Below are 25,951 nucleotides of genomic sequence, written 5' to 3'. Positions count from 1 at the left end.
GTAGAGGCCTGTCCTCCGTCCCGTAATGGAGTCCCATCCATAACTATAGTGTAGAGGCCTGTCCTCCGTCCCATAATGGAGACCCATCCATAACTATAGTGTAGAGGCCTGTCCTCCGTCCCGTAATAGATGGAGACCCATCCATAACTATAGTGTAGAGGCCTGTCCTCCGTCCCGTAATAGATGGAGACCCATCCATAACTTTAGTGTAGAGGCCTGTCCTCCGTCCTGTAATAGAGGGAGAACCCATCCATAACTATAGTGTAGAGGCCTGTCCTCCGTCCTGTAATAGAGGGAGACCCATCCATAACTATAGTGTAGAGGCCTGTCCTCCGTCCCGTAATAGATGGAGACCCATCCATAACTATAGTGTAGAGGCCTGTCCTCCGTCCCGTAAGGGAGACCCATCCATAACTATAGTGTAGAGGCCTGTCCTCCGTCCCGTAATAGAGGGAGTCCCATCCATAACTATAGTGTAGAGGCCTGTCCTCCGTCCCATAATGGAGACCCATCCATAACTATAGTGTAGAGGCCTGTCCTCCATCCTGTAATAGATGGAGATCCATCCATAACTATAGTGTAGAGGCCTGTCCTCCGTCCTGTACTAGATGGAGACCCATCCATAACTATAGTGTAGAGGCCTGTCCTCCATCCTGTAATAGATGGAGACCCATCCATAACTATAGTGTAGAGGCCTGTCCTACGTCCTGTAATAGACGGAGATCCATCCATAACTATAGTGTAGAGGCCTGTCCTCCATCCTGTAATAGATGGAGACCCATCCATAACTATAGTGTAGAGGCCTGTCCTCTGTCCCGTAATGGAGACCCATCCATAACTATAGTGTAGAGGCCTGTCCTCCGTCCCGTAATGGAGACCCATCCATAACTATAGTGTAGAGGCCTGTCCTCCGTCCTGTAATAGATGGAGACCCATCCATAACTATAGTGTAGAGGCCTGTCCTCCGTCCCGTAATGGAGACCCATCCATAACTATAGTGTAGAGGCCTGTCCTCTGTCCTGTAATAGATGGAGACCCATCCATAACTATAGTGTAGAGGCCTGTCCTCCATCCTGTAATAGATGGAGACCCATCCATAACTATAGTGTAGAGGCCTGTCCTCCGTCCTGTAATAGATGGAGACCCATCCATAACTATAGTGTAGAGGCCTGTCCTCCTTCCTGTAATAGATGGAGAATCATCCATAACTATAGTGTAGAGGCCAGTCCTCCGTCCCGTAATAGATGGAGACCCATCCATAACTATAGTGTAGAGGCCTGTCCTCCGTCCAGTAATAGATGGAGACCCATCCATAACTATAGTGTAGAGGCCTATCCTCCGTCCAGTAATAGATGGAGACCCATCTATAACTATAGTGTAGAGAACTGTCCTCCGTCCCGTAATAGAGGGAAACCCATCCATAACTATAGTGTAGAGGCCTGTCCTTCGTCCCGTAATGGAGACCCATCCATAACTATAGTGTAGAGGCCTGTCCTCCGTCCTGTAATAGATGGAGATCCATCCATAACTATAGTGTAGAGGCCTGTCCTCCGTCCCGTAATGGAGACCCATCCATAACTATAGTGTAGAGGCCTGTCCTCCGTCCCGTAATAGAGGGAGACCCATCCATACCTATAGTGTAGAGGCCTGTCCTCCGTCCTGTAATAGAGGGAGACCCATCTATAACTATAGTGTAGAGGCCTGTCCTCCGTCCTGTAATAGATGGAGACCCATCCATAACGATAGTGTAGAGGCCTGTCCTCCGTCCCGTAATAGATGGAGACCCATCCATAACTATAGTGTAGAGGCCTGTCCTCCGTCCCGTAATAGATGGAGACCCATCCATAACCATATTGTAGAGGCCTGTCCTCTGTCCTGTAATAGATGGAGACCCATCCATAACTATAGTGTAATGGCCTGTCCTCTGTCCCGTAATGGAGACCCATCCATAACTATAGTGTAGAGGCCTGTCCTCCGTCCCGTAATGGAGACCCATCCATAACTATAGTGTAGAGGCCTGTCCTCCGTCCCGTAATGGAGACCCATCCATAACTATAGTGTAGAGGCCTGTCCTCTGTCCCGTAATAGATGGAGACCCATCCATAACTATAGTGTAGAGGCCTGTCCTCCGTCCTGTAATAGAGCCCCATCCATAACTATAGTGTAGAGACCTGTCCTCCGTCCCGTAATAGATGGAGACCCATCCATAACTATAGTGTAGAGGCCTGTCCTCCGTCCTGTAATAGAGACCCATCCATAACTATAGTGTAGAGACCTGTCCTCCGTCCCGTAATAGATGGAGACCCATCCATAACTATAGTGTAGAGGCCTGTCCTCCGTCCCGTAATGGAGACCCATCCATAACTATAGTGTAGAGGCCTGTCCTCTATCCCGTAATAGATGGAGACCCGTCTATGCAAAAGCCCACCATTCGATCCCATGGAATCTGTTTTTCATCAGTATAGCCACGCAGCACACTGAAAACAGGGCCGGCCCTCCCATTGGGCAAGATTTTGAGGCCGTTTACGGCGCACTTGAATTCATGGCGGCAAATGATTGTATTGTTTTTCATGTTTGTGTGTGACAAAGACAGTCAGTGATTAAGGCAGTAACCCAAAATAACCTGTTAATGCTAGTGATTAAGGCAGTAGCCTAACCTAGCCTGTTAATGCTAGTGATTAAGACAGTAGCCTATCCTAGCCTGTTAATGCTAGTGATTAAGACAGTAGCCCAGGGGTGTCAAAGAGAGAGATGATTTTGTAAAGTTTAAAAATGAGCTGCAATTTTTCAATAAAAGAAACTGCTGTTCCAATTGCGTCCACTGGATGGCGCAATAGCAATTGTGTTAAGCAAGAAAACCGTTTATACCGGAGCAGAGCAAGTAGGTCAAGCAAGTGCAGCCAGTCCGGATGAGCTACTTTGTTTTGCCCGCGATATTTATTACGGCTTCTACTTTTAACATTATGTGCTTTGGCACCCTCATTGCCCCAATATGTCTCTGTCAAAAAAGAGAAAAGTGGACGCAGAGTGCAGAGTGTTCCAAGAAAAATGGTCATCCTCCTATTTATTCATGGAATTGAATGGGAAAGCAGTATGTTTGGTGTGTTCACAGCATGTTGCAGTGCTGAAAGAGTATAACCTTCGTCGCCACTATGTGAGTCTTCATGCCGACAAATATGACAACTTTCAAGGACAGCGGAGAAGAGAGAAGGTGAATGAACAGTTGGCGGGTCTGAAGAAACAGCAGTCTGTGTTTACTCACAGCCGAGAGATCAGTGACGCTGCAGTGAAAGCTAGCTACCTCATTGCTAATGAAATCGCAGTGCCTTCAAAACCATTTAGTGAGGGTGAATTTGTAAAAACATGCATGATGAAGGCAGCGGAGATTGTGTGCCCTGAAAAGCGCCAGGCTTTTGCAAATATCAGCCTGACAAGAAACACAGTTGCAGACAGGATTTCCGATCTTTCAGTGGATTTGGACAGCCAGTTGAAGCAAAAGTAAAGTCATTTATTGGGTTTTCAGTTGCAATTGATGAAAGCACGGACATTACAGATGTTGCACAACTGGCCATTTTCATCCACGGAGTTGATGACACATTGACCGTCACCGAGGAGTTCGTGGAGTTGGTGCCGATGACAGATACAACGACAGCAGCTGATATTTTCACCGCACTCGTCGGCGCGCTGGACAGGATCGGAGTGGACTGGTCCCGCGCTGTCAGCCTGGCTACAGATGGTGCGCCCTCAATGATCGGGAAAAAAGCAGGCGTTGTGACAAAGTTCAGAGAGAAAGTGCAATCTGCAAATGGAGGACGTGATTTTTGGACTTTTCACTGTATTTTGCACCAGGAGGCTTTGTGTTGCAAGTCATTAAAGATGGATAACGTCATGAAGGTGGTCATCCAAACTGTTAATTTCATCCGATCCAGAAGCCTGAATCACCGTCAGTTTGACAGCCTTCTCAGAGAGAAAGACCACATCCATGGCCTGCCATACCACACTGAGGTAAGATGGTTAAGCCGAGGTGCTGTGCTTAGGCGTTTCTTTGATTTACGAGAAGAAATTGAACAGTTCATGGAAGAAAAGGGCAAACCAGTGTTAGAATTTCATTCCGCAGAATGGATGCAGGACCTTGCATTTATGGTGGATGTTACAGAGCACCTGAATAACTTGAACAAACAGCTGCAAGGGCGCAACAAAGTCGTCACGCAGTATTATGACAGCATACGTTCTTTCAAGTTGAAGCTGTCATTGTGGGAGACGCAACTCGCCGGTGGTGATGCAGCTCACTTCCCCTGTCTGAAAAATGTGTGCGCGACCCAACATGTGGCAGACATGAAGCGGTTCAAAGATAAAATAACGGGACTGTTACGGGAGTTTGAGCAACGCTTTCAGATTTTTGGTGAACTGGAGAAAGACTTCAACGTTTTTTGCTCGCCATTCACCGTGAATCCCTCTGATCTGCCCGTCAGCATCCAACTTGAAATAATAGACTTGCCGTGTGACTCGGATATGAAGGGCAAATTTGCCGCAGCTGGCTTAGACACATTTTATCAGAATCTCTTGCCAGGTTACCCCAACTTGACAGCCCTCGCTGCAAAACTGTTGTGCATGTTTGGAACCACATATCTTTGTGAGCAAGTTCTCTGTAATGAGCATAAATAAAACAAATCTGCGCTCAAGGCACAAGCACTTGAATCACATCCTGAAGTTGGCTGCCACTCAGGATGTGACGCCTGATATTGATGCGCTGGTGAAAGCTAAAAGATGCCAGGTATCAGGAGTCAAATAAACTATGCAACCCCACTTAAAGTGCTGCATGAGACACCCTGATATAGTTCTGTGATCTGTGATATACTTCTGTGAATCACTGAGGCATTGTGTGTTTGTGTGTTCTTTTTCTTTAGAATTTTCAAATAAACTTGAGGTGTTTTATGATTAATAGTGATGTTGTGCTTGTACTATTGTGGACACACTGTCCTCAGGCTCCAGCTTTATGTTTTATGTTGATCGTATTAAAACAAAGAAAACAATCTGAAGTTGTTGTTTTTAAGTTATATATACCATGATTTTACCGGTCCGGCCCACTTGGGAATAGATTTTCCTCCATGTGGTCCCTGAGCTAAAATGAGGTTGACACCCCTGCAGTAGCCTATCTTAGCCTATTAATGCTAGTGATTAAGGCAGTAGCCTAACCTAGCCTGTTAATGCTAGTGATTAAGAGAGTAGACTAACCTAGCTTGTTAATGCTAGTGATTAAGACAGTAGCCTAACTTAGCCTGTTAATGCTAGTGATTAAGAGAGTAGCCTAACCTAGCCTGTTAATGCTAGTGATTAAGGCAGTAGCCTAACCTAGCCTGTTAATGCTAGTGATTAAGACAGTAGCCTAACTTAGCCTGTTAATGCTAGTGATTAAGAGAGTAGCCTAACCTAGCCTGTTAATGCTAGTGATTAAGACAGTAGCCTAACTTAGCCTGTTAATGCTAGTGATTAAGAGAGTAGCCTAACCTAGCCTGTTAATGCTAGTGATTAAGACAGTAGCCTAACCTAGCCTGTTAATGCTAGTGATTAAGACAGTAGCCTAACATAGCCTGTTAATGCTAGTGATTAAGGCAGTAGCCTATCCTAGCCTGTCAACCGTTAAAGCCTTGGTTTCATGCATGTTAACATCAGAAGCCTCCTCCCTAAGTTTGTTTTACTCACTGCTTTAGCACACTCCGCCAACCCTGATGTCCTTGCCGTGTCTGAATCCTGGCTTAGGAAGGCCACCAAAAATTCAGAGATTTCCATCCCCAACTACAACATTTTCCGTCAAGATAGAACTGCCAAAGGGGGAGGAGTTGTAATCTACTGCAGAGATAGCCTGCAAAGTTCTGTCATACTTTCCAAGTCTATGCCCAAACAGTTCGAGCTTCTAATTTTAAAAATGAATCTCTCCAGAAATAAGTCTCTCACTGTTGCCGCCTGTTATAGACCCCACTCAGTTCCCAGCTGTGCCCTGGACACCATATGTGAATTGATTGCCCCCAATTTATCTTCAGAGTTCGTTCTCAATCTAAGCTAGATGCCCTCAATCTTACAAAAATCATCAAGGAACCCACCAGGTACAACCCTAAATCCGTAACCATGGGCACCCTAATAAATATTATCCAGACCAACTTGCCCTCCAAATACACCTCTACTGTTTTCAATCAGGATCTCAGCAATCACTGCCTCATTGTCCACATCTGTTATGGGTCCGCGGTCAAACGACCACCCCTCATCACTGTCAAACGCTCTCTAAAACACTTCTGCGAGCAGGCCTTTCTAATCGACCTGGCCCGGGTATCCTGGTAGGATATTGACCTCATCCCGTCAGTAGAGGATGCCTGGTTGTTCTTTAAAAGTAATTAAGTAAGCATGCCCCATTCAAAAAATGTAGAACTAAGAACAGATATAGCCCTTGGTTCACTCCAGACTTGACTGCCCTCGACCAGCACAAAAACATCCTGTGGCGGACTGCAATAGCATCGAATAGTCCCCGCGATATACAACTTTTCTGGGAAGTAAGGAACCAATACACGCAGTCAGTTAGGAAAACAAAGGCTAGCTTTTTCAAACAGAAATTTGCATTTTGTAGCTCTAACTCCAAAAAGTTCTGGGACACTGTAAAGTCCATGGAGAATAAGAGCACCTCCTCCCAGCTGCCCACTGCACTGATGCTAGGAAACACTGATAAATCCACCACTGATAAATCCACAATATTGAGAAATTCAATAAGCATTTCTCTACGGCTGGCCATGCTTTCCTCCTGGCTACCCCTACCCTGGCCAACAGCTCTGCACCCCCCCGCAGCAACTTGACCAAGCCTCCCCAGGTTCTCCTTCACCCAAATCCAGATAGCTGATGTTCTGAAAGAGCTGCAAAATCTGGACCCATACAAATCAGCTGGGCTAGACAATATGGACCCTCTCTTTCTAAAATTATCTGCCGCCGTTGTTTCAACCCCTATTACTTGTCTGTTCAACCTCTCGTATCGTCTGAGATTCCCAAAGATTGGAAAGCTGCCGTGGTCATCCCCCTCTTCAAAGGGGGCGACACTCTAGACCCAAACTGTTATAGACCTATATCCATCCTGAGCTGCCTTTCTAAAGTCTTCGAAAGCCAAGTTAACAAACAGATCACCGACCATTTTGAACCCCACCGTACCTTCGCTGTGCAATCTGGTTTCTGAGCTGGTCACTGGTGCACCTCAGCCACACTCAAGGTACTAAACGATATCATAACCGCCATCGATAAAAGGCAGTACTGTGCAGCCGTCTTCATCGGCCTGGCCAAGGCTTTCGACTCTGTCAATCACCGTATTCTTACCGGCAGACTCAACAGCCTTGGTTTCTCAAATGACTGCCTCGCCTGGTTCACCAACTACTTCTCTGACAGAGTTCAGTGTGTCAAATCGGAGGGCCTGTTATCCGGATCTCTGGCAGTCTCTATGGGGGTGCCACAGGGTTCAATTCTTGGGCCGACTCTTTTCTCTGCATATATCAACGATGTCGCTCTTGCTGCAGGGGTGATTCCCTTTTCATTTAGATTTTTAAGGTTAACCACATTACAATAATTTTTAGATACAAAGACAATATTATAATAGATATATTTTTGTATATATATATTTTTTTTCTTCAGGATTTTGGAAATTCTCCTGCTATCCCCCACATGGGGTCGCGACCCATAGTTTGGGAACCACTGCTGTAAACCCAGGAACCCCCCCCCCCACTACCCCTCACTGTTCAGAGTCTACAGTATCTCTAATATCAAGCTGCAACACAGTAAACGTCTTCCTAGGATGACCTGTTTTAAAAGCATCATTACCCATGTTAGACCCAAGGAGCTAACAGCCGTATGGTCGGCTGCTGAGTGGCTGAGTAGTCTCCTACCAGGCGAGGACCAATCTGCTCCTGGTTCCTACCAGGCGATGACCAATCTGCTACTGGTTCCTACCAGGCGATGACCAATCTGCTACTGGTTCCTACCAGGCGAGGACCAAGCTGCTACTGGTTCCTACCAGGTGAGGACCAATCTGCTACTGGTTCCTACCAGGCGATGACCAATCTGCTACTGGTTCCTACCAGGCGATGACCAATCTGCTACTGGTTCCTACCAGGCGATGACCAAGCTGCTACTGGTTCCTACCAGATGAGGACCAAGATGCTACTGGTTCCTACCAGGCGAGGACCAATCTGCTACTGGTTCCTACCAGGTGAGGACCAATCTGCTACTGGTTCCTACCAGGTGAGGACCAAGCTGCTACTGGTTCCTACCAGGTGAGGACCAATCTGCTACTGGTTGTCTTGTTCTAGAAGTCACAGGTACAGTAATACTGTACAACATGATTCATATAAATTTAAAGCATAAATTGTCGAATTCAAAATGGCAAAACAATATTTCTAAAAGGTTCTGAAGCAGCTTGTTTTCATCCACCTGGCCACCAGGTGTTAAGGTCAGGTCAAAGGCCAAAGGCCAAGTGAGAAAGTTCCTCCCTCCTCTCCTCTCCTCTCCTCTCCTCTCCTCTCCTCTCCTCTCCTCTCCTCTCCTCTCCTCTCCTCTCCTCTCCTCCCCTCCCCTCCCCTCCCCTCCCCTCTCCTCTCCTCTCCTCTCCTCTCCTCTCCTCCCTGTAAATGTTTTCTCTGCTGTGCTGTCAACTCAACAGCCCATCCCCCTTCTGTCATTCTAAATAGCCAGACCATTGGCTCTCCCAGCAGCCCCTACAATGATTTGATCTAACCATCTAGGGACAGGGGGTCAGACCCGGCACTATCCTCCCACTAACAGCCCCCATTGTCTCAGTGTGATGGGCGTCTGCACTGATTTGTCTGATAACTCACAAACACTCATGGGATAGCTAAAAAGATGTTTGGTTACAATATGCTAATGCTGTCGTAACATTAAAAAACCGTTACCGCGGTGACATCGACCACTGAACCCCCTTCCATCCTCAAGTCAGAGCTGATCTTACCAAAAACTACAAACCTGTAGCTAATATTGACGTTTTCTCTTCATAAGCAAGTCTTTACTACCTAATTCTACATCTAGCTAAGCTGTTTTGTGGTGGTAGAATCAGTATTTATGAAATGTTGGTACTGTAATTGGTACTGTATCTAATGTGTTGCGTTCGATAGCTAGTGTCTGCTTTCTGGCTGAACCAGTCTCAAATCAATCCACATGAAACCAAAGGCAGGGATGCTACCAATGCCGGTCCACTCCATGCTGAATACTCCGTCTAGCTAGCTAGTGTAGTGAAGTTCATGATATCTGTTCTGCTGTGATTAGAGTTCTACAGCCCAGCTGACTGCTCTCTGTGATGTCCTCACGTTGGCCAACTGTTACAAAGTAGTGAGGCACAGTGCCAGCTGTCTCTGCCACTAACAGCCTCCTGGTAGATCTACAGCCTCCTGACAGCTGTTCCTGGACCTGTGGCTGGGGGACAGCTGGGAAAGAGGAGTGGGGAGACAGAGAGCTAGAGTTGACACATTCACTCTTGAACGGAGGGACGGCACGCATACCTACTGTACCCTCTCACGCTGAAGCCTTTTTGTTCTACAAGTCGTTACCACAATCTGGACTGGAGCTTTAACACTACTGCTGTTTTCACCTTGCGGGGAACTGAGAACGACAGACAGACACCTTTTTTTGTGCTCACCTCTCCTTCATTACAGGAGTAAAAGAGTGAGGCAGATTTGCGTTAGGCAGGGGGGTGTAATTTATAGGTCTAGGAGGAGTGGTGTGTGTGTTTAGGTCGAAGGTAGAATTACCTCATTCTAGGGAAGCTCTGAGTGATTGAGATCAGACAGAGGGCTTCCAGCCTCTAACCTTAACTCTTATCTGAGCTTCTTCTCTGTTCTGGGTCAGCCTCCTGTCCCCTCCTGCCCTGAACACGCTCAGAGAGAGAGAATCCTGTGAAAGAAAGAGAATCTCTGCCAGAGAATCACTGCGAGAGAGAGAATCCCTGCGAGAGAATCCCTGCGAGAGAGAGAGAGAGAATCGCTGAGAGAGAGAGAATCCCTGCCAGAGAATCCCTGCGAGAGAGAGAATCCCTGCGAGAGAGAGAATCCCTGCGAGAGAATCCCTGCGAGAGAGAGAATCCCTGCGAGAGAGAGAATCCCTGCCAGAGAATCCCTGCGAGAGAGAGAGAATCCCTGCGAGAGAGAGAATCCCTGCGAGAGAATCCCTGCGAGAGAGAGAATCCCTGAGAGAGAGAGAGAATCCCTGAGAGAGAATCCCTGAGAGAGAATCCCTGAGAGAGAATCGCTGCAAGGGAGAGAGAATCCCTGAGAGAGAATCGCTACGAGAGAGAGAATCCCTGCAAGAGAGAGAATCCCTGCAAGAGATAGAGAATCCCTGAGAGAGAGAGAATCGCTGCGAGAGAGAGAATCCCTGAGAGAGAGAATCGCTGCGAGAGAGAGAATCCCTGTAAGAGAGAGAGAGAAGAGTAAGACGCGCTCACGCTCCCAGAGAGGTGGAGACTTCATTCCCGTGCTCTTCCTCTCTTTCCCCTCTGTTTTCCTCCTCCTCATCTCTCTCTGTGTGTCAGGGTGTGGCAGCAGCATTATGCCTGCAGTGTTCCTCCTGCTCAGAACCCTCCTTTCCAGTAGAATGATAGGATCCCTGCTCCAGTTCCTCAGGAGAACTTTGTCCTCAACCTTCAGCCACGTGGGAGCCGCGCTGAGATACATCTGGGACAGGATCAGCTCTCAGGAGTCTAAAGAAGCCATCCTGGGCTGTGTGCTGTGTCTCCTTAACATGCACAAGAAGGTGGATCAGCCAGCAGCTGAGTCTCACTGAGTCACTCTCTTGGCTTTTCTTCCTCTTCAGAAAGAAAAAGAGAAAGGACGAGAGAGAGAACAAGAGAGAGGGAGAGAGAACAAGAGAGAGGAAGAGAGAGAACGAGAACAAGAGAACAAGAGAGAGAGAACAAGAGAGAGAACAAGAGAGACTTGGGAAGAGAGGAAGCTCTCTCTACTGAGCTCTCTCCACTTTCCTTTCTGTTCACTCAACCTCCACTTGTTTACTGCCGGAGGGAGAGAGAGAACAAGAGAGGAAAAGAGGGTTTCAGACTTTTCATTCGAGCTCATTTGGACTGTAGTATTTTTCTGACTGGAGTGCTCAGAGCAAAGCGCCCAGATTCAGGTGAATGAGACTGTATCGGACCGCTGGGCTGGTGCTGACTACGTCAGAAAGCATCGTCAGGGAGGTCCAACCTTTCACCATCGGGACCAGGCTGTCTGTCTCTGGATCTGCTACCAGGTCCAGACTTCCCCCAGAAGCCCTCCTGCCAGATTGGGACTCTGGATAATATCACCCTGCAGACCAACCTCCACGACCAAGTCTCCCTCTACCTCAGCCAGGTGCAGGTATGTGTGGTTGCTCCTCGTGTAGCGCCCCTGGCCCTGTACATCAAGCCCCTCGCCCCTAGCGCCCCTGGCCCAGTACATCAAGCCCCTCGCCCCTAGCGGCCCTGGCCCTGTACATCAAGCCACTCGCCCCTAGCGCCCCTGGCCCTGTACATCAAGCCCCTAGCGCCCCTGGCCCTGTACATCAAGCCCCTAGCGGCCCTGGCCCTGTACATCAAGCCCCTAGCGCCCCTGGCCCTGTACATCAAGCCCCTCGCCCCTAGCGGCCCTGGCCCTGTACATCAAGCCCCTAGCGCCCCTGGCCCTGTACATCAAGCCCCTCGCCCCTAGCGCCCCTGGCCCTGTACATCAAGCCCCTCCCCCAAGCGCCCCTGGCCCTGTACATCAAGCCCCTCGCCCCTAGCGCCCCTGGCCCTGTACATCAAGCCCCTCGCCCCTCGCCCCTAGCGGCCCTGGCCCTGTACATCAAGCCCCTAGCGCCCCTGGCCCTGTACATCAAGCCCCTCGGCCCCAGCGCCCCTGGCCCCGTACATCAAGCCCCTTGCCAAACAGACCACCCCACCCCTAGCGGCCCTGGCCCTGTACATCAAGCTCCTCGCCAAACAGACCACCGCTCCCCCTAGTGGCCCTAGACAGGTACATCAAGCCCCTTGCCAAACAGACCACCCTCCCCCTAGCGGCCCTAGACAAGTACATCAAGCCCCTTGCCAAACAGACCACCTCGACCCCAGTCCCTGTCAGACAGAGGAAGCAGGAGGACATGTACCTCTCAGGCCAGGAACACCTCAACTGGAATCCCGTCTCTCCCGTGTCTGTCTCTCCCGTGTCTGTCTCTCCCGTGTCTGTCTCTCCCGTGTCTGTCTGTCTGTCTGTCTGTCTCTCCCGTGTCTGTCTGTCTGCCTCTCCCGTGTCTGTCTGTCTGTCTCTCCCGTGTCTGTCTGTCTGCCTCTCCCGTGTCTGTCTGTCTGTCTCTCCCGTGTCTGTCTGTCTGTCTCTCCCGTGTCTCTGTCTGTCTCTCCCGTGTCTGTCTGTCTCTCCCGTGTCTGTCTGTCTGTCTGTCTCTCCCGTGTCTGTCTGTCTGTCTCTCCCGTGTCTGTGTCTCCCGTGTCTTTGTCTCTCCCGTGTCTGTCTGTCTGTCTCTCCCGTGTCTGTTTGTCTGTCTCTCCCGTGTCTGTCTCTCCCATGTCTGTCCCTCCCGTGTCTTTGTCTCTCCCGTGTCTTTGTCTCTCCTGTGTCTGTGTCTCCCGTGTCTGTCTCCCTTGCCTTGTCTGTGTCTCCCATGTCTTGTCTGTGTCTCCCGTGTCTGTGTCTCCCGTGTCTTGTCTTTCTCTCCCATGTCTGTGTCTCCTGTGTCTTGTCTTTCTCTCCCGTGTCTGTGTCTCCCGTGTCTTGTCTTTCTCTCCCATGTCTGTGTCTCCTGTGTCTGTCTCCCTTGCCTTGTCTGTGTCTCCCGTGTCTTGTCTGTATCTCCCGTGTCTGTGTCTCCCGTGTCTTGTCTTTCTCTCCCATGTCTGTGTCTCCTGTGTCTTTCTCTCCCGTGTATGTCTCTCTCACTACCATCTCCAATCAGAACGCCATCTCTCTCATGTCTGTCTCTCCCACCACTGCATCCAGATCCATCAGGAAGATTTCCATCTCTGGAAGCCCTGAGGAGGAGGACAGCTCCTGGAGGAGACAGGAGGACTCAGAGCACAAGGTGGTCATTGAGAAGGAGTACAGCTCCTGGAGGAGACAGGAGGAGTTAGACCACAGGGTGGTCAGTATGGGACCAGGACCGGGAAGACCCCCTGTCACAGTGACCAGAAAAATCTAAAAACATCAACTACAACAACATCAGCAGCTCCAAGCCACAGCTTCCCAGGATAGTGGGAGTTAGAATATTAAAGCTTCCCAGGATAGTGGGAGTTAGAATATTAAAGCTTCCCAGGATAGTGGGAGTTAGAATATTAAAGCTTCCCAGGATAGTGGGAGTTAGAATATTAAAGCTTCCCAGGATAGTGGGAGTCAGCTGTGAGAATATAAAAGTTTCCCAGGATAGTGGGAGTCAGCTGTGAGAATATAAAAGCTTCCCAGGATAGTGGGAGTCAGCTGTGAGAATATTACCCAGTTCACATTTTAAGGTAAGAGACAAAAAACGTGTCTGTTAATGTTAAAAAGAACATCACTGGTTTACACTCACTCTATGTCGGAAAATGTTTCATTGCCACCAGAGCGCAAAGTAGCCTATTGTTGGGCTAAGTCTTGTTTATTTATTATCATGAAGAGGCTAAAACAGAAAGGCTAGCCAATACCTAACGCACCTAATCCGTATAATAACACATGAATATGTAGGATCATAATTAGGAAATGCAAAATCTTTTGTTTTTTATTCAAATATGGACTGGAATGAAAAAACAATATGTAGAATATAAATGGTGATAGACGTGAAAATGTGAACTTTGGAGTGGTGTGGGCAATCAATTTCATTTCACCAGTAAAGCTTTCCCATTTGTTTGACATTGTCAAGACTACTGCTGTTTAGGCATGCGGTTGCGCTTGCAGGGTTTGGTGTCAAGGTGTTTGTGAGTGAGTGTGAGCGGCCTGTGTAGATCAAATTTTGCTACATATTTTGGAAAATGAGCATAAGTTCATACACTTACTACTTCCACATTTCTACGATATTAGTAGTCCATGATGGGTGTTAGTAGTCCACGAGGGGTGTTAGTAGTCCATGATGGGTATTAGTAGTCCATGATGGGTATTAGTAGTCCATGATGGGTGTTAGTAGTCCACGATGGATATTAGTAGTCCACAAGGGGTGTTAGTAGTCCACAAGGGGTGTTAGTAGTCCACGATGGGTATTAGTAGTCCACGATGGGTATTAGTAGTCCACGATGGGTATTAGTAGTCCACGATGGGTATTAGTAGTCCATGATGGGTATTAGTAGTCCACGATGGGTATTAGTAGTCCACGATGGGTATTAGTAGTCCATGATGGGTATTAGTAGTCCACGATGGGTATTAGTAGTCCATGATGGGTATTAGTAGTCCATGATGGGTATTAGTAGTCCACGATGGGTATTAGTAGTCCATGATGGGTATTAGTAGTCCACGATGGGTATTAGTAGTCCACGATGGGTATTAGTAGTCCACGATGGGTATTAGTAGTCCACGATGGGTATTAGTAGTCCACGATGGGTATTAGTAGTCCATGATGGGTATTAGTAGTCCACGATGGGTATTAGTAGTCCATGATGGGTATTAGTAGTCCACGATGGGTATTAGTAGTCCATGATGGGTATTAGTAGTCCACGATGGGTATTAGTAGTCCATGATGGGTATTAGTAGTCCACGATGGGTATTAGTAGTCCACGATGGGTATTAGTAGTCCATGATGGGTATTAGTAGTCCACGATGGGTATTAGTAGTCCATGATGGGTATTAGTAGTCCACGATGGGTATTAGTAGTCCATGATGGGTATTAGTAGTCCACGATGGGTATTAGTAGTCCACAAGGGGTGTTAGTAGTCCACGATGGGTATTAGTAGTCCACGATGGGTATTAGTAGTCCACGATGGGTATTAGTAGTCCATGATGGGTATTAGTAGTCCACGATGGGTATTAGTAGTCCACGATGGGTATTAGTAGTCCATGATGGGTATTAGTAGTCCACGATGGGTATTAGTAGTCCATGATGGGTATTAGTAGTCCATGATGGGTATTAGTAGTCCACGATGGGTATTAGTAGTCCATGATGGGTATTAGTAGTCCACAAGGGGTGTTAGTCGTCCACAAGGGGTGTTAGTAGTCCATGATGGACATGAACCCAGCTAACAATTCTAGGGAGAAATAACATTTTTATAATGTTCCCCGCAATGTTCCCCTTTTGTTTGAGTGTCCAGTTCTCTGTTAGTTAAGGGAACATTCTATCTATGTTAACAAAAACCTTCTGAGAACCTTTATAGAATGTTTTGGTGTTACAATTTGACATGAACATTCCCTTAATGTAAAACAGAACTTATCGAGAACATGGTTACAATGTTCTCAGAATGTACAATATTTATGTTCTAGAAACGTTTCATGGGAACGTTGCAAGAACAAATCTGTGTATCAGTTGTCGCCATTCCCAAAGAAATGTCACCCCCCCCAAAAAAAAAAATTCATTACACATCACACCTTGTTACTGTTGCCATGCCCATCAAGGCCCTGATTGGCAAAGCACTGACGCATTCATAGCTCTTTGCCTGTCGGTTAGGGACACTCAAACACAGTTCTTTTGACATACAGTATTTTCAACTGACATATTCGACATACATGATTACATTGTGCATTTTTATTTATCCGAAAATGATTGTTCAACATGTCCTCTCCTGGGATTTGAACTCACAACTGCTTAGTTTACAGGACTCCGATGTTCCTCCTACACCACCATGTCTGTGTAAGTTGTCAGTTCATTTGACTGTAATTATGCTGTGTGATTAAGAACTTCCTGGACATTGTGGAGATGTATAATATATCTTATTTACTTTTTATGTCGAGAATCAGCTTTAATTTAAGACCACTTGAAGTGCAAATGCCGAACAATTATGGTAAATCTCTGGTAATGCTCCAAAGCCTCTTGGGACAGCTTTATGTAGAGAACCTAACAGCTTTATGTAGAGGCCCTAAGAGGCCCTAACAGCTTTATGTAGAGGCCCTAACAGCTTTATGTAGAGGCCCTAACAGCTTTATGTGGAGAGCCTGACAGCTTTATGTAGAGGCCCTAACAGCTTTATGTAGAGGCCCTAACAGCTTTATGAAGAGGCCCTAACAGCTTTATGTAGAGGCCCTAACAGCTTTATATAGGCTCTAACAGCTTTATGTAGAGGCCCTAACAGCTTTATGTAGAGGCCCTAACAGCTTTATGTAGAGGCCCTAACAGCTTTATGTAGAGGCCCTAACAGCTTTATGTAGAGGCTCTAACAGCTTTATGTAGAGGCCCTAACAGCTTTATGTAGAGGCCCTAACAGCTTTATGTAGAGGCCCTAACAGAGGCCCTAACAGCTTTATGTAGAGGCCCTAACAGCTTTATGTAGAGGCCCTAACAGCTTTATGTAGAGGCCCTAACAGCTTTATATAGAGGCCCTAACAGCTTTATGTAGAGGCCCTAACAGCTTTATGTAGAGGCCCTAACAGCTTTATGTAGAGGCCCTAACAGCTTTATGTAGGCTCTAACAGCTTTATGTAGAGGCCCTAACAGCTTTATGTAGAGGCCCTAACAGCTTTATGTAGAGGCCCTAACAGCTTTATGTAGAGTCCCTAACAGCTTTATGTAGAGGCCCTAACAGCTTTATGTAGAGGCCCTAAGCAGCTTATGTAGGCCTAACAGCTTTATGTAGAGGCCCTAACAGCTTTATGTAGAGGCTCTAACAGCTTTATGTAGAGGCCCTAACAGCTTTATGTAGAGGCCCTAACATCTTTATGTAGAGGCCCTAACAGCTTTATGTAGAGGCCCTGTAGAGGCCCTAACAGCTTTATGTAGAGGCCCTAAGAGGCCCTAACAGCTTTATGTAGAGGCCCTAACAGCTTTATGTAGAGGCTCTAACAGCTTTATGTAGAGACCCTAAGAGGCCCTAACAGCTTTATATAGAGGCCCTAACAGCTTTATGTAGAGGCCCTATGTAGAGGCCCTAACAGCTTTATGTAGAGGCCCTAACAGCTTTATGTAGAGGCCCTAACAGCTTTATGTAGAGTACCTAACAGCTTTATGTAGAGGCCCTGTAGAGGCCCTAACAGCTTTATGTAGAGGCCCTGTAGAGGCCCTAACAGCTTTATGTAGAAGCCCTGTAGAGGCCCTAACAGCTTTATGTAGAGGCTCTAACAGCTTTATGTAGAGGCCCTAACAGCTTTATGTAGAGGCTCTAACAGCTTTATGTAGAGGCCCTAACAGCTTTATGTAGAGGCCCTGTAGAGGCCCTAACGGCTTTATGTAGAGGCCCTGTAGAGGCCCTAACAGCTTTATGTAGAGACCCTGTAGAGGCCCTAACAGCTTTATGTAGAGGCCCTGTAGAGGCCCTAACAGCTTTATGTAGAGGCCCTAACAGCTTTAGGCCCTAACAGCTTTATGTAGAGGCTCTAACAGCTTTATGTAGAGGCCCTAACAGCTTTATGTAGAGGACCCTAACAGCTTTATGTAGAGGCCCTGTAGAGGCCCTAACAGCTTTATGTAGAGGCCCTAACAGCTTGTGGGCACCGTTTGTCACCATTATAGTGTAATTAATGTATTGTTTAGTGTTGTGTTGTGTAGTGGATTTGCTGGCATGCATCTAAAACATTTTTGGGGAGTTTTCCCCACCAAGATTTACATGTTACTGATTTAGCATGTATATTAAACTATGGTGAATCGCTGTATGGTAATGTTTCAATGCTGTATGTACCATCAGAGCCACGTCTGTTTGGAGCCCCACCTGTTTAGCAAAGAAATATATATGTTTTGCCTTTTTTTTAATGTTATTTTATCACATATCAGTTTGCAAACAATGTACAAAAAAAAGTTAATAAAGACGTATACAAACATGGTCTCTTTCTTGAGTAAAGCAGCTCCATAATGCAGGTGTTTCAGCCCAGCTCAGTGCTTTCTGTGGTGGAGGGGCAGCTCCTAAATGCAGGTATTTCAGCCCAGCTCAGTGCTTCCTGTGGTGGAGGGGCAGCTCCATAATGCAGGTGTTTCAGCTCAGCTCAGTGCTTCCTGTGGTGGAGGGGCAGCTCCTAAATGCAGGTGTTTCAGCCCAGCTCAGTGCTTCCTGTGGTGGAGGGGCAGCTCCATAATGCAGGTGTTTCAGCCCAACTCAGTGCTTCCTGTGGTGGAGGGGCAGCTCCTAAATGCAGGTGTTTCAGCTCAGTGCTTCCTGTGGTGGAGGGGCAGCTCCTAAATGCAGGTGTTTCAGCCCAGCTCAGTGCTTCCTGTGGTGGAGGGGCAGCTCCTAAATGCAGGTGTTTCAGCTCAGTGCTTCCTGTGGTGCAGGGGCAGCTCCTAAATGCAGGTGTTTCAGCCCAGCTCAGTGCTTCCTGTGGTGGTGGGGCAGCTCCATAATGCAGGTGTTTCAGCCCAGCTCAGTGCTTCCTGTGGTGGTGGGGCAGCTCCATAATGCAGGTGTTTCAGCTCAGTGCTTCCTGTGGTGGAGGGGCAGCTCCATAATGCAGGTGTTTCAGCCCAGCTCAGTGCTTCCTGTGGTAGAGGGGCAGCTCCTAAATGCAGGTGTTTCAACCCAGCTCAGTGCTTCCTGTGGTGGAGGGGCAGCTCCATAATGCAGGTGTTTCAGCCCAGCTCAGTGCTTCCTGTGGTGGAGGGGCAGCTCCATAATGCAGGTGTTTCAGCTCAGTGCTTCCTATGGTGGAGGGGCAGCTCCTAAATGCAGGTGTTTCAGTCCAGCTCAGTGCTTCCTGTGGTGGAGGGGCAGCTCCATAATGCAGGTGTTTCAGCCCAGCTCAGTGCTTCCTGTGGTGGTGGGGCAGCCAGCGGAAAATACAGAGCGTAGGGGTTGGTAATGTTCTCTAGCTGCACCGTGATTGGCTCAGTGTTCTGTCACTCATGGGGACACTAATTTTGAACAAGATTTTACCAACTTTGCACAACTCTTAGGGCAACATGTATCCTTAGTTTTTGTCAAAATTGCTCAAGCTCAGAAAACCTTTTGGGGAATCATTGATAGACAGCAATATTCAAACCTTGTCTCTGATTTTCAAGCAAATTTAAGTAAGGACTAAGACTAGAGCCTTCAGGAACACTCAACCCCTCTTGGAAAGCCATTCTGTTGTGTCTTTGGCATTGCAATTGTCTCACTGACAACAAAACTCACTTTTTCCCAACATTCCATGTAGCTCCTCTGCAGATGTTTCTGGAACTTCCAGAAAGTTTGTCACTTTCACATCAATGTACATTTTCTGTGACCTGCGTTCTTCTTGCGTAGCACAATTCATGACCATCGTGATGAAGGCCAGGGACTCATTTATCAATCATGAGTAGGCACAAAAATGTGCATCAAATCAAATCAAATTTATTTATATAGCCCTTCGTATATCAGCTGAAATCTCAAAGTGCTGTACAGAAACCCAGCCTAAAACCCCAAACAGCAAGCAATGCATGTGAAAGAGGCACGGTGGCTAGGAAAAACTCCCTAGGAAAAACTCCTTAGAAAGGCCAAAAACCTAGGAAGAAACCTAGAGAGGAACCAGGCTATGAGGGGTGGCCAGTCCTCTTCTGGCTGTGCCGGGTGGATATTATAACAGAACATGGTCAAGATGTTAAAATGTTCATAAATGACCAGCATGGTCAAATAATAATAATCATTGTAGTTGTCGAGGGTGCAACAAGCACGTCCGGTGAACAGGTCAGGGTTCCGTAGCCGCAGGCAGAACAGTTGAAACTGGAGTAGCAGCATGGCCAGGTGGACTGGGGACAGCAAGGAGTCATCATGCCAGGTAGTCCCGAGACATGGTCCTAGGGCTCAGGTCCTCCGAGAGAAAGAAAGAAAGAGAGAATTAGAGAGAGCATATTTAAATTCACACAGGACACCGGATAAGACAAGAGAATACTCCAGATGAAACAGACTGACCCTAGCCCCCCGGCACATAAACTACTGCAGCATAAATACTGGAGGCTGAGACAGGAGGGATCAGAAGACACTGTGGCCCCATCCGATGATACCCCCGGACAGGGCCAAACAGGCAGGATATAACCCCACCCACTTTGCCAAAGCACAGCCCCCACACCACTAGAGGGATGTCTACAACCACCAACTTACCGTCCGAAGACGAGGCCGAGTATAGCCCACAAAAATCTCCGCCATGGCACAACCCAAGGGGGGGGGCGCCAACCCAGACAGGAAGACCACGTCAGTGACTCAACCTACTCAAGTGACGCACCCCTCCCATGGACGGCATGGAAGAACACAAGTAAGTCAGTGACTCAGCCCCTGTAATAGGGCTAGAGGCAGAGAAGATGCATAAAAGATGCATGGGATATTTTCCAAGCAAAGGGTGAGATTAATCAATATGAAAGTTTGCTTGACTGTGCATAAATGTACGCACAGTGCCAAGTGGTGGAATAAGGGAACAGCTTGTCAAGCGTAGCCTCGTGAATGGGTAAAATATATGTAAAAAATGTGTGAAATTGTGAGATTAATAATTAGATCATTCTTCAATTTCATTGTATTTCCATTATGAAATCCTGACAGGCTATATATATATTATGACCACATTAGGCATGTCAATAATCCATATAAAGTCCAGTAAATTAGAGGTACGTGTGAAAGGGAAACCATTGAGTAAATACTATAAAAGACTGAGATAATGGAAATCCACGGAGAGAGGCTGATGTTGCTCAGGTGGGACATTTGGTACACGCTGCATTTTGCAGAAAATACATTTTTAGAGACAGGTGGGACATTTGGTACACGCTGCATTTTGCAGAAAAGACATTTTAGAGACAGGTGGGACATTTGGTACACGCTGCATTTTGCAGAGAAGACATTTTTAGAGACAGGTGGGACATTTGGTACACACTGCATTTTGCAGAAAATACATTTTTAGAGACAGGTGGGACAATTTGCAGAAAGTACAGATCAGATATAATTTCCCCAAACTAATCTTACAGGATTTTTGCAAGGATTTAAGACCTACTTCACGTAGGCATCCAAGTGCTATCAACCCTTGGGTTTTTGGCAACCAGCCCTTTTCAGTGGGAGCTTGCCGATCGGCATCTCACACCCCACGATGAGACAATTTTTTTGGATGCAATCATCAGCAAAATGAACAGTGACGTACAATTTCCATACACCATCGCACAACAGGTGAAGTCAAGAGGGGTTTCTTTGCCATGATGACATCGATGGGTTTCCAAAATACGAACTGAGAAAGAGACGGCACCCACACGATTTCAAGTATGTGAACAGAAAAAGGCTTCCGGGTCTTAACGTGCAGGTGGTTATGTGATGCGCAAAAGATGCTGCTGAATGTGATGACAAGGTGACCAGCCACGTCTCCACTAGGCTTTTCCTTCCTACACACTGACTGGTCTGTTCCTCCAGACGTCTCCACTAGGCTTTTCCTTCCTACACACTGACTGGTCTCTTCCTCCAGACGTCTCCACTAGGCTGTTCCTTCCTACACACTGACTGGTCTGTTCCTCCAGACGTCTCCACTAGGCTGTTCCTTCCTACACACTGACTGGTCTGTTCCTCCAGACGTCTCCACTAGGCTGTTCCTTCCTACACACTGACTGGTCTGTTCCTCCAGACGTCTCCACTAGGCTGTTCCTTCCTACACACTGACTGGTCTCTGCCTTCAGACGTGTCTACACCAGTCTTCGGCACCCTGGGAACAGTGGGTTAACTGCCTTGCTCAGGGGCAGAAAGACAGATTTTTACCTACGCACACGTTTCAGTCTGCTACAATGAATGTAATGGTTTACTCTTTCACATTGGTAGATTTATGATTGAATTTACTTTGTCAGTAAGCAGTATAGGACTGAGCTATCATGCTGCTTATGGCTGTATGATCCAAATGTTTCACGCTAGATGTGTCTGCCTGTCTTGTAGCTGTTTTAACAGTGTTTTAGCTCAGTGAAATGATGGACATATGACTAAGTTAGCATGTGGATTCTGACTAATGCAACTAACTACTGACTAACAGGAGATCAGTCTTTTTGATAGGAGGATATCAGTCTGATTTAATTCCTCTTGACGTAAGTTAGATGGAAGCCAGACTACGGGCCTGTTGTTCTGACCTCACCCACATGCAGAAACCAGAACACAGCAGAGTACTGATTTTAACGGGGTCTTCAGTGAGCTGCTACATTATGAATAAATATGAAAGAAGAATAAAAAAAGACCTGGGCTGTAAAAAAAACTAAAACAAAAAAACAATTGTTAATAGGATCGACATAAATATTCAATTGAAATGGCATCCTACTCAGCCTGTTACCAACACTTAGTAAACTTCTGTTTGACCAGATACAATGGTATTTTACAGTAAACAAATTGACCACAGAATTTCAGCACGCTTATAGGGAAGGACACTCAACAAGCACAGCACTTACACAAATAACTGATGATTGGCTGAGAGAAATTGATGATAATGTGATTGTGGGGGCTGTTTTGTTAGACTTCAGTGCAGGTTTCGACATTATCGATCATAGTCTGCTGCTGGAAAAACGTATGTGTTATGGCTTTACACCCCCTGCTATAAGGTGGATCAAGAGTTACTTGTCTAACAGAACACAGAGGGTGTTCTTTAATGGAAGCCTCTCAAACATAATCCAGGTAGATGCAGGAATTCCCCAGGGCAGCTGTTTAGGCCCCTTACATTTTTCAATCTTTACTAATGACATGCCACAGGCTTTGAGTAAAGCCAGAGTGTCTATGTATGCGGATGACTCAACACTATACACGTCAGCTACTACAGGGACTGAAATGACTGCAACACTTAACAAACACCTGCAGTTAGTTTTGTAATGGGTGGTAAGGAATAAGTTAGCCCTAAATATTTCCAAAACTAAAAGCACTGTATTTGGGACAAATCATTCACTTAACGCTAAACCTCAACTACACCTTCTAATAAATAATGTGGAAATTGAGCAAGTTGAGATGACTAAACGGATTGGAGTAACCCTGGATTGTAAACTGTCCTGGTCAAAACATATTGATACAACAGTAGCTACGATGGCTCTGTCCATAATAAAGCGCTGCTCTGCCTTTTCAACAGCACTATCAACAAGGCAGGTCCTACAGGCCCTAGTTTCTACCTTCTTAACAACACTACCAACAAGGCAGGTCCTACAGGCCCTAGTTTCTACCTTCTTAACAACACTATCAACAAGGCAGGTCCTACAGGCCCTAGTTTTGTCGCACCTGGACTACTGTTCAGTAGTGTGGTCAGGTTCCACAAAGAGGGAAAATTACAATTGTCTCAGAACAGGGCAGTACGGCTGGCACTTAATAAAAGTACATGGAGAGCTAACATTAATGACATTTTTACATTTACATTTTAGTCATTTAGCAGACGCTCTTATCCAGAGCAACTTACAGTAGTGAATGCATACATTTCATACATATCATACATTTTTTTTTCTGTGCTGGCCCCCCGTGGGAATCGAACCCACAACCCTGGTGTTGCAAACACCATGCTCTACCAACTGAGCTACAGGGAAGGCTATGTCAATCTTTCCTGGCTTAAAGTGGAGGAGAGATTGACTTCATCACTACTTTTATTTATGAGAGGTATTGACATGTTGAATGCACCAAGCTGTCTGTTTAAACTACTAGCACACAGCTCAGACACCCATGCATACCCCACAAGACATGCCACCAGAGGTCTCTTCACAGTCCCCAAGTCCCGAACAGACTATGTGAGTTGCACAGTACTACATAGAGCCATGACTACATGGAACTCTATTCCACATCAGGTAATTGATGCAGCAGTAGAATCAGATTTAAAAAACAGGTAAAAATACACCTTATGGAAAAACAGGGACTGTGAAGAGACAAACACAAAGGTACAGACAGATGCATACGCATTCATTGCAATATTGTTGTATGGTGGTATTAAACATTTTGTATTGTAGATATGTAGTGGTGAAATAATGTTATATGATGAACTGTTTTATCTCTTGTTTTATATGTAATGTAAGTGCTTAAATATGTTTGGACCCCAGGAAGAGTAGCTGCTGCCTTGGCAGGAACTAATGGGGATCCATAATAAACCCCAGGAAGAGTAGCTGCTGCCTTGGCAGGAACTAATGGGGATCCCATAATAAACCCCCAGGAAGAGTAGCTGCTGCCTTGGCAGGAACTAATGGGGATCCATAATAAACCCCAGGAAGAGTAGCTGCTGCCTTGGCAGGAACTAATGGGGATCCATAATAAACCCCAGGAAGAGTAGCTGCTGCCTTGGCAGGAACTAATGGGGATCCATAATAAACCCCAGGAAGAGTAGCTGCTGCCTTGGCAGGAATGGGGATCCATAGTAAATATAAAATACAAATACTCCCTATACATCCTACAAATAAATAGATATATGGTTGGATGACAAGTTGTCCTTTAAAGTTTATATGGATAATCTTGTGAGGAAGCTTAAATTGAAATTGGGTTTTTATTTTCGTAATAAGGCTTGCTTCCCGCTTATGGCTAGAAAGAAGTTTGTTCAGGCCACTTTTCTCTCTGTAATTGATTACGGTGACTTGTTGTATATGCATGCAGCCTCCTCCGTCTTACAGAGACTGGACTCTGTTTATCATGCATCCTTGGGCTTTATTACAAATGCCAAGTCACTCACCCACCATTGTACATTGTACCAAATGGTAGGTTGGACCTCACTTTATATGCGCAGAAAGATACATGTGTATGTGTTCATCTACAAAGCTATTTTGGGTAAACTCCCTCTTCACCTCTAGTCTGGTCTCCTTCACCACCAGCAGGTAAACTCCCTCTTTACCTCTGTAGTCTGGTCTCCTTCACCACCAGCAGGTAAACTCCCTCTGTAGTCTGGTCTCCTTCACCACCAGCAGGTAAACTCCCTCTGTAGTCTGGTCTCCTTCACCACCAGCAGGTAAACTCCCTCTTTACCTCTGTAGTCTGGTCTCCTTCACCACCAGCAGGTAAACTCCCTCTGTAGTCTGGTCTCCTTCACCCCCAGCAGGTAAACTCCCTCTGTAGTCTGGTCTCCTTCACCACCAGCAGGTAAACTCCCTCTTTACCTCTGTAGTCTGGTCTCCTTCACCACCAGCAGGTCAACTCCCTCTTTACCTCTGTAGTCTGGTCTCCTTCACCACCAGCAGGTAAACTCCCTCTTTACCTCTGTAGTCTGGTCTCCTTCACCACCAGCAGGTAAACTCCCTCTTTACCTCTGTAGTCTGGTCTCCTTCACCACCAGCAAGTAAACTCCCTCTGTAGTCTGGTCTCCTTCACCACCAGCAGGTAAACTCCCTCTGTAGTCTGGTCTCCTTCACCACCAGCAGGTAAACTCCCTCTGTAGTCTGGTCTCCTTCACCCCCAGCAGGTAAACTCCCTCTGTAGTCTGGTCTCCTTCACCACCAGCAGGTAAACTCCCTCTGTAGTCTGGTCTCCTTCACCACCAGCAGATAAACTCCCTCTTTACCTCTGTAGTCTGGTCTCCTTCACCACCAGCAGGTAAACTCCCTCTGTAGTCTGGTCTCCTTCACCCCCAGCAGGTAAACTCCCTCTGTAGTCTGGTCTCCTTCACCACCAGCAGGTAAACTCCCTCTGTATTCTGGTCTCCTTCACAATCAGCGGTTACCATACCTGGTCTGCTAGGTGGTTGCTATGTTACCATACCCGGTCTGCTAGGTGGTTGCTATGTTACCATACCCGGTCTGCTAGGTGGTTGCTATGTTACCATACTCGGTCTGCTAGGTGGTTGCTATGTTACCATACCCGGTCTGCTAGGTGGTTGCTATGTTACCATACTCGGTCTGCTAGGTGGTTGCTATGTTACCGTACCCCGTCTGCTAGGTGGTTGCTATGTTACCATACCCGGTCTGCTAGGTGGTTGCTATGTTACCGTACCCGATCTGCTAGGTGGTTGCTATG

The 25,951-nt window shown here is 46.8% G+C and overlaps 1 long non-coding RNA gene across 1 annotated transcript; it reads left to right on the top strand.

Moving 5' to 3' along the window:
- The first annotated feature begins 10,407 nt into the window (after positions 1-10,407).
- Positions 10,408-15,116, top strand: LOC115201778 (uncharacterized). Its single transcript, XR_003879816.1, has 2 exons — positions 10,408-11,387; positions 13,002-15,116. It is a non-coding gene; the product is annotated as an uncharacterized LOC115201778 (long non-coding RNA).
- Positions 15,117-25,951: the final 10,835 nt, after the last annotated feature.

Source organism: Salmo trutta, chromosome 10 (genome assembly GCF_901001165.1).
Source record: "Salmo trutta chromosome 10, fSalTru1.1, whole genome shotgun sequence".
In the NCBI taxonomy this organism is placed as follows: Eukaryota; Metazoa; Chordata; class Actinopteri; order Salmoniformes; family Salmonidae; genus Salmo; species Salmo trutta.
The sequence above is the reverse complement of the archived record's forward strand: the minus strand, read 5'-3'. Positions and strand labels throughout refer to the sequence as shown.